This window comes from Balaenoptera acutorostrata, chromosome 11 (assembly GCF_949987535.1).
Source record: "Balaenoptera acutorostrata chromosome 11, mBalAcu1.1, whole genome shotgun sequence".
NCBI classification, from domain to species: Eukaryota; Metazoa; Chordata; class Mammalia; order Artiodactyla; family Balaenopteridae; genus Balaenoptera; species Balaenoptera acutorostrata.
The window spans coordinates 41,856,525-41,869,206 of NC_080074.1; the positions used below are offsets into that span (position 1 = coordinate 41,856,525).

The 12,682-nt window shown below is 35.8% G+C and overlaps 1 protein-coding gene and 1 non-coding gene across 6 annotated transcripts in view; both read right to left on the reverse strand.

Moving 5' to 3' along the window:
- The window catches only part of NAV3 (neuron navigator 3), a 1,137,481-nt gene that overhangs the window by 423,008 nt on the left and 701,791 nt on the right, over nucleotides 1-12,682 (reverse strand). The gene's annotated exons all lie outside the window — the stretch shown is intronic.
- LOC114235611 (U6 spliceosomal RNA) lies at nucleotides 10,111-10,218 on the reverse strand. Its single transcript, XR_003621745.1, has one exon. It is a non-coding gene; the product is annotated as a U6 spliceosomal RNA (small nuclear RNA).

The following is a 12,682-nucleotide window of genomic DNA, read 5'->3' on the forward strand; positions in this document are numbered from 1 at the left end:
TGTATAAAAAAATAAATAAAATAAAATTCAAAAATTCAAAAAAAAATTGGGTAGTGACTTGGAAGATAAATATAGATATTCCATAATTATGTCTCAGTCACCTTTTCTGGTATTGAGTAATAAATAGAAGATACGAGGAACCTGTCCTTTTTTCTCTGTTTAATCCTATTATTTATTTTCCTGAATGATATAAGTTAAATTTATTTACTCATCAACTACTAATCACCTACTATGGGCCAGGAAGCATTGTAGGTGGTAGAATGTACAGTATACAAAATAGTCTCTGTTCTTATGAAGTTTAAACTCTAGAGGGAGGAAAAAATCATAAACCAGTAAACAAACACACACACATATATATATGTCTCATGATGATAAATCAAAATAGAAAACATATGTCAAGGTAAGAAGTTAGAGAGTGATAGAAGAGGTGATATCTTAACACAGTGGCCAGAGGCCTTTCTAATTAGATGACATTTAAGCAGAAAAAAATGATGAGACAAGCCTTGTAGATATTTAAAGAAATAACATTCCAGCGGGAACATCAGTAGCAGAAGTGCCAAGCCTGGCCTGTGCTTTTTGTGTTTTGGATTATCGAGAAGCCCAACATAGTTGGAGCAAAGTAAGCAAGGGTAGAACCATGGGGACAGATCATCGTGGAGTTTGTAGAACACAAAAAGGGCTTCTGTTTTAATTCTGAGTGAAATGAGAGTTCCTAGAGGGTTATGGTGGAAGTGATACAAGATATGACTTACTTGAAAATTTATAATGCATCAAGGTGATTGACCAGGTGATTCACATGTTTTGTATAATCCCAGAGTATTGAGGAAACAGGAGATCAAGGAGAATTAATAACTAAGATCACATTGCTAATGAATCACAGAGGTAGAATTCCAATCCCATCTCTCTTATTTAAAAAGTCCAAGTCACCTTTTGGCATCACAAAAGGTGAGTGAAAAGCGTATCATGGAAAACATTATGAAAATTATTCAATATGTATAGAAATATCAGGAGGACAAGAGCTAAACACATCAGCAGACTCTTCTTTCAGTTTATGGTCCTTAATATTAAAGTCTGTACAATCACTGACTATGGGGAATATATAATAGTTAATGCTTAATATATGTTTAAAAAGTGAATACATGGTATTTTCGAATTATAGCGAGGAAGGCACATTTCAACATGTCAAGAAAGCAATACTGAGGTAGTGTGGTGGACTATAATTTTGCCTAAACATTCTTGCTGCTCCCCTCCCCGACAAACCAGGCCCATTGCTGCAGGAAGCAATACTTTCCATCACATTATCATCAGGCTTGGCCATGTGAATGACTTTGGCTCATGAAATATGATTGGAAAAGATATGAGACACAGGCCTCGTGCGAGCAGAAGCTGTAAGAGCCAGCATGTAGTCTCACAATCTCTTTTTCCAATCTGTCACCATCTTGGCATGGTCCAGGAAAGGGTTGCCCCTCAGCTTGTGTCCCACCATGAAGGGACATAATGGACATGAACATGAACATGAGCATACTGAACATGAGCAAGAAATAAAGCTCTAACTTTGTTACTGTAGCATAAACTAGGAAAGGCCAACTAATAGACGTAAACGGTGTGTTGAATACGTTGCAAACTGGCAGGTTTTAGTCTTAAGGAAGTAGTAACTGAAATCTTAAGCTAAGAGTGAAGTTAGGAGTTTCTAGCAAGCTAAATAACAAAGAAGAATCTTTTCAGGAATGAGATAAATCTACTAAATGTAATTTTTTCTTAAATGGCAGGGAACAGTTAAATAAATAGTGTAGCTGTATATATGTGCCACATCTTCTTTATCCATTCATCTGTTGATGGACACTAGGTTGCTTCCATGTCCTGACTATTGAAAATAGAGCTGCAATGAACATTGTGGTACATGAGTCTTGTTGAATTATGGTTTTCTCAGGGTATATGCCCAGTACTGGGATTGCTGGGTCATATGGTAGGTAGTTCTATTTTTAGTTTTTTAAGGAACCTCCATACTGTTCTCCATAGTGGCTGTATCAGTTTACATTCCCACCAACAGTGCAAGAGGGTTCCCTTTTCTCCACACCCTCTCCAGCATTTATTGTTTGTAGATTATTTGATGATGGCCATCCTGACCGGTATGAGATAATACCTCATGGTAGTTTTGATTTGCATTTCTCTAATGATTAGTGATGTTGAGCATCCTTTCATGTGTTTGTTGGCAATCTGTATATCTTCTTTGGAGAAATGTCTACTTAGGTCTTCTGCCCATTTTTGGATGGCGTTGTTTGTTTTTTTGACATTGAGCTGTATGAGCTGCTTGTAAATTTTGGAGATTAATCCTTTGTCAGTTGCTTCATTTGCAAATATTTTCTCCCATTCTGAGGGTTGTCTTTTCATCTTGTTTATGGTTTCCTTTGCTGTGCAAAAGCTTTGAAGTTTCATTATGTCCCATTTGTTTATTTTTGTTTTTATTTCCATTTCTCTAGGAGGTGGGTCAAAAAGGATCTTGCTGTGATTTATGTCATAGAGTGTTCTGCCTATGTTCTCCTCTAAGAGCTTTATAGTGTCTGGCCTTACATTTAGGTCTTTAATCCATTTTGAGTTTATTTTTGTGTATGGTGTTATGGAGTGTTCTAATTTCATTCTTTTACATGTAGCTGTCCAGTTTTCCCAGCACCACTTATTGAAGAGGCTGTCTTTTCTCCATTGTACATTCTTGCCTTATTGCTCAGCCATAAAAAGAAATGAAATTGAGTTATTTGTAGTGAGGTGGATGGACTTAGGGTCTGTCATAAAGAGTGAAGTAAGTCAGAAAGAGAAAAACAAATACCATGTGCTAAGACATACATATGGAATCTAAAAAAAAAAAAAAAAGGTTCTGAAAAACCTAGGGGCAGGACAGGAATAAAGATGCAGACGTAGAGAATGGATTTGAGGACACGGGGAGGGGGAAGGGTAAGCTGGGACAAAGTGAGAGAGTGGCATGGACATATATACACTACCAAATGTAAAATAGATAGCTAGTGGGAAGCAGCCGCATAGCACAGGGAGGGTGCTTTGTGAACACCTAGAGGGGTGGGATAGGGAGGGTGGGAGGGAGACCCAAGAGGGAGGAGATATGGGGATATATGTATATGTATAGCTGATTCACTTTGTTATAAAGCAGAAAGTAACACACCATAGTAAAGCAATTATACTCCAATAAAGATGATAAAAAAATAAAGTATAAAAGAATTAGCCTAAAAAAAAAATAGTGTAGCTGAAATGTACCTATTAACGATAGGTGGAAATATTTGGTGGACACTGTATATGTCAAAGACTTCCAAAGTACATCTATATTTTGGTTATTAGGAGCTCTTTACTTTCAAGTAAGAAAATAAGAATAATGCAAATTAATAACATAATAATTCAGAATGTCAATTTTAAACCATTACTGAAATACTCAATCTCAAAAGAAAGTCAACCAAGAATCTTTATATAACCTCCAGCCATAAAATATAGAGTTATGGATATTTCTTTTTTATATGACACTCCAGACTCATAAACTACACAGCTCCTGAAGAAGCCTGTCTTACTGACATCACTGAATGTAACAAGAGAATGGCCAAGACAATCTAGACATTTCCAAGCACTCCTTTATTCCCATGTCCAGAATAATAAGGAGGACAACATACTGCGTAGAAAAATAAAAATACATGCTTCCTGGAGATAAGAGATAATTGAAATTTTAAAAATAAATTTGATAGTCAAATAAGTATGACATACATAAACTTAAAAAACCATATAAGCCAACATTCTGAAAGATTATTCTATCTTATAATGTTCTAATTTTTATAAGTCTACTTAATTTCCATAAACTCTAGTTTTTAATAACATTGGTAATAAAAATAAAGGCAAAATGCATTAAGAACCTACTGGGTGGCAGTAGTTGTGCATATTATATAACATAGTTCTCACACACCTCTATAAAGATGATACTTTTATTACCTCTATTTTTTAGAGAAAACAAAATGAGAATGCAAAAAGGCATGTGTAATTTGTGCCTGTTAAGTAACAGTGCTAGGATTCCAAAGTTGATATTTCTATTCCCAAGCCCATTCTAAGTTAGTATTTTAGGTTTTTTCCTGTGCTTTCCTATAGTGTATTAAGATCTTTAAAGTAATATTTATCCTTAAATATGTCTTAAAAGGATTTCTAATTTGACATTATTTAAACCCATTAATGTTACTCTCCAATGGTTTCTCAAAAAGGAGACTGTAACTCACACCAAATAAAGGCAGAGGGCTTTGTACCCTTCACATGCCCAGAACATAGTTGGTAGATGGTAGATATGGATGAGCAAACAGGTCAAAATATATGTAGCCTATATTAAATTAAAGTCATGTATTTCCTATTTGCAAGGCAGGAATAGAGACGCAGACATAGAGAACGGATGTGTGGACACAGGGGGGAAGGGGAGGGTGGGATGAATTGGGAGATTAGGATTGACACGTATACACTACCATGTGTAAAATAGACAGCTAGTGGGAACCTGCTGTGTAGCACAGGGAGCTCAGCTTGGTGCTCTGTGGTGACCTAGAGGGGTGGGATGGAGGTCCAAGAGGGAGGGGATGTATGTAACATATAGCTGATTCACTTTGTTGTCCAACAGAAACTAACACAACATTGTAAAGCAACTATACTCCAATAAAAAAAATAATAATAATAATAAAAGAAGAGCCTTATTAGAAAAAAATAAACTGGAAATTATTAATTGTGATATAAGAGATCTGCATCAATTTCAGAAATAGTCTATTAGAAAAAAAAAAGTCTGAGTAAAACAGATTTCAGGAAAAAGAGGCTTAGAAATACCAAGATGGTGAGGTACACATCTGTATGAAAAGGTTTACCTGTAGGCTTACCTTCATAGCTAACTTTGAAATAAGGGAAAATTAAGTTATTGGGTTTTTGTTTTTTAATTCAGGAGAGAAACTTATCGTTTAGGATATCATATTTAAATCTTTTGATAAAAGATTCTCTATTCATGCCAACAATTTTCACCCAACACTACCTGATTATGTCTTTGAGTTGAGTGCAAAATCAGGAGCAAAGTAACAATATCATAAGGAACACGACTCTGGCAACACTTTTTTCCAAGGCAGAGGGAAAAAACCTCATAGCATCATTGGTTTCATGAGCCATACAGGCAAAGTTTCACATAAACAGCTAATTCATTGGAAGCACAGCCAAAAGGAACATTAACGTTTTCCTTGGATTTTCATAAAGTCTCACTAATACCGGTTAACAGGCCTGCCTTCCTGCCTATTTTAGTAGCAGCAAGAAACACGAAATTTTGATTAAGAAGCTTGCTTTCTGCAGCTACCCAATTTTAGTAGGTAAGAATTAGTTATTCAATTAACCTCAAAGTCTGGGCTGTACAGAAACAGAGAACTACATTTGTATGCTATGAATTGAGACCATGGAAGAGAAAGACTAGGTAAAGGAGTTCTTTGGGAGCAATGAAGGTCACCATAATGATGCAATATAGGGAAATGGTAATAGCCGTTGCTTGTATTGGAGTATAGCTGTAAAAGAACTCTCACATATATTGTTATTCCCTTCCCATGTGAGCATGAATGGGGAATTAAGCCAACAGATAATTCAGTTAATCTCTTTGACACTGGTTCCTTGTGACTGGAAGCTTTGGTATTCCTAATCCTATGTCAAGATTAGCTTGAAGAGAGTGAAGGACCTGAGAGTTAATGGCCAAAATAGGGGCTCTAAATGGCTAAAACTGACAGAAAGGCAGGGTGATACTGAATGATGAGATGCCTGTGACATGCCTCTGGAGAAGCTCATTCAGAAATATACATCATTTCAGTGATAAAGTAAAAATTATTAACTGTTTCTGAAACAAACAAGTGTACTAGCCTAATTTTTTTCCATATGTGAAGACTCAAAATCACAGTTAATTATGTGGCGCTAAAAGTGGCACAAAATTTAGTGGCACTAAAAGTGGCTGTCTTACCAATGTGAAAAATCTTGAATTTCTGTTAGTGAACCATGTGTAGAATGACGGAACATCTTTCATTTAATTCTTCTTTGAATATAATTCGATGCATTATTACCTCAATAAGCACTCATTAACTTCATCTGTAAAATAATTTCACTTTAGACAAGAATTTTTTATATAATGTGTACAACTTTCATGCTATTTCTTAAAAAGCAATTAGTTCAGTGTTGTAGAACAATAGTAATGGACCTCCCCCTCTTCTCTCTCCCTTTTCAACTAATCTGGGGCAAAGGATTAAAAAAGAATACAACATTTCATTTTTAATGCTATCATCATTCTCAATATGACCTAACCAGTAAAAACTGCAAAATCAGCAGTAGATCCAGACCTAGGGATTGTCTTTAAAAAGAGAGAGAAGAGAAACACACATGAGCTGCATCCAAGAAGCTGTCATTAGACTTAGGGATGAAGTTCGCTTTTGGCTACTGCTAAGCTCAGCAATTGCTACTTCTCCACTTCTGACTGGGTATCTACTTTTAAAGAAGAGATTTAGAGAATATTTGAAAAGGAATCTTCCCTGTGAAAAGCTTGGTCATAAACTTCAATTGAAAAAACCATTTTATTAGGTGTCTACAATGTGCGAGGCAGGAAGCTCATGAGAATGATTAAGTAGTTTTCTCCACTGTGAAGGTTCTAGACACTCAATAAATATGAATAAATGGCTTTATTTGACAGGTAAAAGTTGGTCGGAATTCTTTTTTACTGTTTTATGTGGTTTCAATTTCTAGCCCCACGTAGCTCTTACAGAAGATTGAAAAATTTCCAAAGTATGGATGAACTGAGCTTACAAGACCTAAATTATTCATAAAATATGACTGAATGGTTCACATCTTAGATATGTATTAGCACCTTCGGGTCACAGGGTTACCATTCAGTTTGCTAGATAAGAATTAAAGACTATGTCATTGACTAGGTAAGTTAGAGCAGGGTGACAATGAGGCCAGAATGTCAAAAGCTAACTCTCTAAAAACCCTAAATCCCATACTCTTGCCAAAAAGGAATGTAACGTGCATATTCAATTCTGAGAGATGAGGAGGAGAAGAAGGAGGCTATTCTGTGTCAATCCCTGTTCTAAGTCACTTACCTTAATCCTTCCCAGAGCTCCATGAGGTTGAAACTTTTGATATCTCACTTTACAGTTGAGACAACAGACTCAGGTTAAATAACTTGCCTGGGCATATAAGTGGTAGAGTCAGAATTCAAACTCAGGCAGTCTGGATCTAAATCCTGTTCCGGCCTTTTTAAGTGGATTGCTTTGCATTCCATTAAACAGAGACGTTTTGATGTGTCTTTACCTGCTTTTACCTATAAACTGAGAAAAACGGACTTGGCTAGATTTTTTTTTTTTTTTTTAATAGCAGTGCCACCCTGAACTTGTGGGTACTGGCACATTCAGGTAGCAGTTCTATCCCTATAAGAGTAACACAAACATCCTGTCTCTATATCTCTTTAGAGAATGTCAAGCAAATAGTTTCCTCCCCAGATTCCAGGTCAAAATGGAGTTTGCTTCATGTTTTACACCAAAGACAGGATCTGTGCCAAGTTTAAATTAAGAACAAAAGTCAAAGTAATGGTGCATCAGTTGTGGGTTTGGCAATGGCAAGAAAGATAGCCTCAAAGAAAACTCATACCTTTTATGGAAACCAAATATTGACCACAATTGGCACATAGAAAACTGCACGGACAAACAAAACTGCTGGATAAACAAATCAAAATTACATAGGAAGCTGACACCCATTCTTTACAGTGGAAAACCAAAGATAAAAATGAGTCACAAATTTTATATTCTTGGAAAGGATAAACGTTCACCCATCTAGTAATGTTTTTTAAAAATTTCCCTGAAGATGTCTAATATTCCCAATATTTTCTTTAATAACAAACTAAGAATACCTACAATGTGTTCATGTCACACGACAATTGACTATAAACTCGGTTGTGAAAGAAAAAAACAAAACAAAACCTTGACCTGAACAATGTGTCATTTAATAATACAAAATTTATTCTCAGATTCCTATAACATTTCTAGATTATAAAAAAGAGTATGTGTATACTTGTGTGTGTCTGGATATTGGACTTGAGAGAGAAAAAAGCGTTCTTTCAACAACAGCTTTATCCAAGACTGGTATTTTTGAAGTAGAGAGGCTTATGAGGGTGTAACACATCAGTCATCCTTTTTTGTCTCTTTTGTTATCCAGTGTCCTTATATTTCCTTTGCCCTGACCCACACCAGATTAAGCTTTCATACGCATAACAGATTCTAAAGAAATAAGAGGATCAATTTGTTCAAACTAAGATCTACTACATCTTTGTGAAACTCTAAAGAACAGAACCCATCTCCCTGAAAATAAACAAGAAGGAGAAAAAGAAAATTCTTACAATTTGCCATGAGATGGTAGGAATCACTAAGCAAATTATAAAGGCAGTCAGGTAGCCGAAGGCACCTTCATTTTCAATTCTAAGTGAACTATAGTGTAAAAAACTATAATCCTGTTATAGTTCATGAAAACCTTCAAAGGGGATAGACCATCATTTCTTGTGAGTTCTGCGTTCTGCCTTTTTTATTGTACTTCATTGCGTTGCTTGATTTGGGGAAAAAATCCACGTGAAGCTATTTCTGACTTTCCCTTTTTAATGCTAACAGTATACCCCTTGTGATATGCTCTTTTACCACTTGACACTGTATCACGATTAAGTCCAATTCAGGCTTTAAATGGAGAGCTGAGGTCCAAACAACGTGCTTTAATAGGCCCAGAAGCTAATCAAGAGTGAGACCCTCCAGTCACAGCCTATCTCAGTTCTTACCCAGGATTGTCTTTCTTGTTGCTTTCTCAAATTTTAGATTTGCATTCAATAATCATGGCATCTTTGACTTTTAAAAGGAAAATAGAAGTTATTCCTTTTAATCTCTACCAAACCAAAGATTCCTCTTTATTATATCTCTCTGGCAGTGGCTGCCCATGCCTTCCCAGGAGAATCAAGTCTGCTTCTTGAAGCTTTTACTTGAAAGAAAATAATTCCAGCATCTGTTCCATTGGCAATTTGAATATCTGAAGAAAACTGGTCAGCCTCCAGCCTCATTTGGACCCACTCTGACATATTAAGCACTCTTCTTAAGTCATGGCTCATAGACAGCAGCACAACCCTCTGGATGAGGCCTGCACATCACAGTGTGCAAAGTGTCTAGGAGTTCTTTTTTTTTTTTAATTCTGTTTATTTATTTTTTTGAAGTATAATTCATTTACAATGTTGTGTTAGTTTTTGGTGTAGAGCAAAGTGATTCAGTTATACTATAGGTAGGTGGGTAGATAGATAAATAGGTAGATAGATATAGATATATATTCTTTTTCATATTCTCTTCCATTATGGTTTATTATAGGACATTGAATACGGTTTCCTGTGCTATACAGTAGGTCCTTATTGTTTATCTACTTTAGATATAGTAGTGATATCTGCTAATCACAAATTCCTAATTTATCCCTCCCTCACCCCCTTCCCTTTTTGGTAACCTTAAGTCTGTCTTCTATGTCTGTGAGTCTGTTTGTTTCATAAACAAGTTCATTTGTGTCATATTTTAGATTCCACATATTTGTGATATCATACAATATTTGTCTCTTTCTGACTTATTTCACTTAGTGTGATAATCTCTAGGTCCATCTATGTTGCTGCCGATGGGTAGTTCATTCTTTTTAATGGAATTAGTTCATTCTTTTAGTAGTATTCCATTGTACATGTATACCGCACCTTCTTTATCCATTCATCTATCAATGGATACTTAGGTTGCTTCCATGTCTTGGCTATTGCAAATAGCGCTGCTATGAACATTGGGGTGCATGTGTCTTTTTGAATTAGAGTTTTCTCCAGATATACGTCCAGGAGTGGGATTGTTAGATCATATGGCAACTCTATTTTTAGTTTTTTGAGGAACCTCCATACTGTTTCCCATAGTGGCTGCACCAAAATATATCCCCACCAACAGTGTAGGAGGGTTCCCTTTTCCCCACACCCTCTCCAGAATTTATTATTTGTAGACATTTTAATGATAGCCATTCTGACTGGTGTGAGGTAAAAATATGGAACACTACAGGAATGTGCATGTCTTCCTTGCTCAGGGGCCATGCCAATCTTCTCTGTATCCTTCCAATTTTTAGTATATGTGCTGCCGAAGAGAGCACTGTCTAGGACTTCTCTTGATCTTTACTATGTTTCTATCGTGACTAAGGTTTTTATTTTTTAGCAGCTGCTTCATACTACTGGCTCATATTAATCTTGTAGTCATATAAAAATACCCAGATTCACCTTTCTAAAAAGCGTCATTTGCTATCAAGCTGTGTTTCCACTACCTTAAAATTGTCCAAACTGGTTTTTACAATAAATATTTACATTCAAATTTAATCCCATAATTTGATGCAATCCATAAGTTGAAGCTATTAACCTTGTACACTGATGTTCTCATCCATCATATTAATGCTCCCTCCCATATTTCTATCATCTGCAAAAGTTAATTACATATCTTTTATGACTTCATCTAAGTTTTAATATTTAAAAATGTTTTAAAATGTTAAACCCAGTCTCAGGGCTGAATTCTTTGTGGTCAGATCCTCAAATATCCCTCAACGTAACAGAATCGTTAGAAACAAAAAGTCCTGCCATTTCCGTTTACAATTATATTTCCTTCTCTGTTCATCTGATGCCCATCATTACAGTCTAGTTAGAATTACTCTCTTTAGAATTGTATTTCATACCAAGTTTTCCTTCATCGTGCCTGTCATCATTAAAGAAGAACATCTCTTTTCAATAGCCCTGGGTAAGATTAGGGTGGGAGAATATTTCCCACTTCACTTTATGTCATTGAAAGTTTATTGTCAACACTGTGGGATGGCTTAACATCACATGTATCTTAACTTAAAAGGCCAACTTGAATCTTACCCACCATCTTGAAAGCGTGATATACAAAAAATTTTGCTCAACTAGAACAACAGAAATCTTGAATTTGACAATGAGCAAAGTAAAACACAAATTGATTGCAGTTACCAAATTGCTCGGGCAGATTTACAGAGACACCACCATGCCACTGAACAACTGATGATGTAATTTTCCATCTAGAATCCTAGATTGTATTTTACTGTAAAATTACCGGTAGGAAGTGATAGCACTAGGTCCTTCCAACATACTGTTCTATGATATCAAAATGGAACAAATTTATAATCCTGTTTTTTTTTAACATGCTGCTTTCTGATTACTTTCCAAATATGGTTTAACAATTTTAAATGACTGCTTTAATGTTTCAAACACTAAATAGGATTTATCCACTGGTCTTTTTCTTAGGTATAACTGCCCAAAATAGAATCAACAGACTTAATCTATTGCCACATAAATTTATTTTATAATTCAAGAAAATATTTTAAAAGAAGAAAAAGAAGTCTATATCAAATACAGCAGGACACTACTTTCAAGGCATCAAATATTTTGGGAGACCATTATCATACCAGTCAAAATGTGATTGAGTCTGAAAAGTGTCCATTTAATTATTTTTCCGACTTTTAACAACTATTCAGACTATGACATTTAGCAGAACTAAGCAGTAGAAATAATAATCCTGGAAAAATGAGTCATTATTTCATCTTTCCAAAGCACGAGAGTAGCTGAAATGCTATACGTGAGAAAAGAGTTCCCAGTTGGCTACTGTCTCAAACCTCAAGTCCAAAGGCAGAGAAATCCTCCTGCTTGGTATACAGGCAATTCTGTACTCAAAGTCATTAAGTCACCTTTGTAGCAGTAACTCACTGTCCAACTATATGATATTTTATAAGTATTTTCATCCCTCCAGTCTTCCTTTTCCCATTTCCTTCTCCAAATAGATTGACATTTCTTGGAAGACAGATTATTTCTGTAATTTCTATATGTTTCTCATAAGGACTAAAACAGTATTAGGTATATAGTATCATATACCTATATACACACACACATACATATATACAGACATAGATACCTGTAGGTAGATTGAAAAACAGCTCTTCAACATCCAGGAGGCTAGGAAGTTTATTTTTACAAGGATTGCAACACTGTTTATACTGATACTTTTTTTACCTTGACTTCTAATGGGGATTTCACACAAGTGTTCCTGGGCAACCACCTATGGTTTTCAGGTAAATGCATTTTCAGATTGTCTAAGGCATATATACTATCTAGCCCTGTAAGAAAATGTTTGCCAACTTGGATTTAAGCAAAACACACAACACAGAGTAGCCCTCAACTAACAGGAGTAATGGGAGAAACTAGATTAGCCTGATAGGTTTTCTCTTGACTGCTCTTTTACTGCTGTCATTATCAGCTTGCCAACTGGGCAACAGGTTACCACTCTTTACTAATGCCTCCTAGATTATGTTCCTATATTTTGACCTTAAGTAGTTAGCTAATCTTGTGGAGCTACATGGATTTCTAGTCTGTTTTCAGTATCAGGCCTTCCTGACCCCTGTTCCATTTTCCCATATAATTCCTTGGTCTCCTATCCACTTGAGAGTTCACTGTTGTCCCAGTTCTTTTATTTTCCTTTGTCCCCCTCTGTCAAGGACTACCAGAAAGGTTGCAAAGCCATTGTAATTGACTCAGAATACACATGTAACCACACCAAGACCT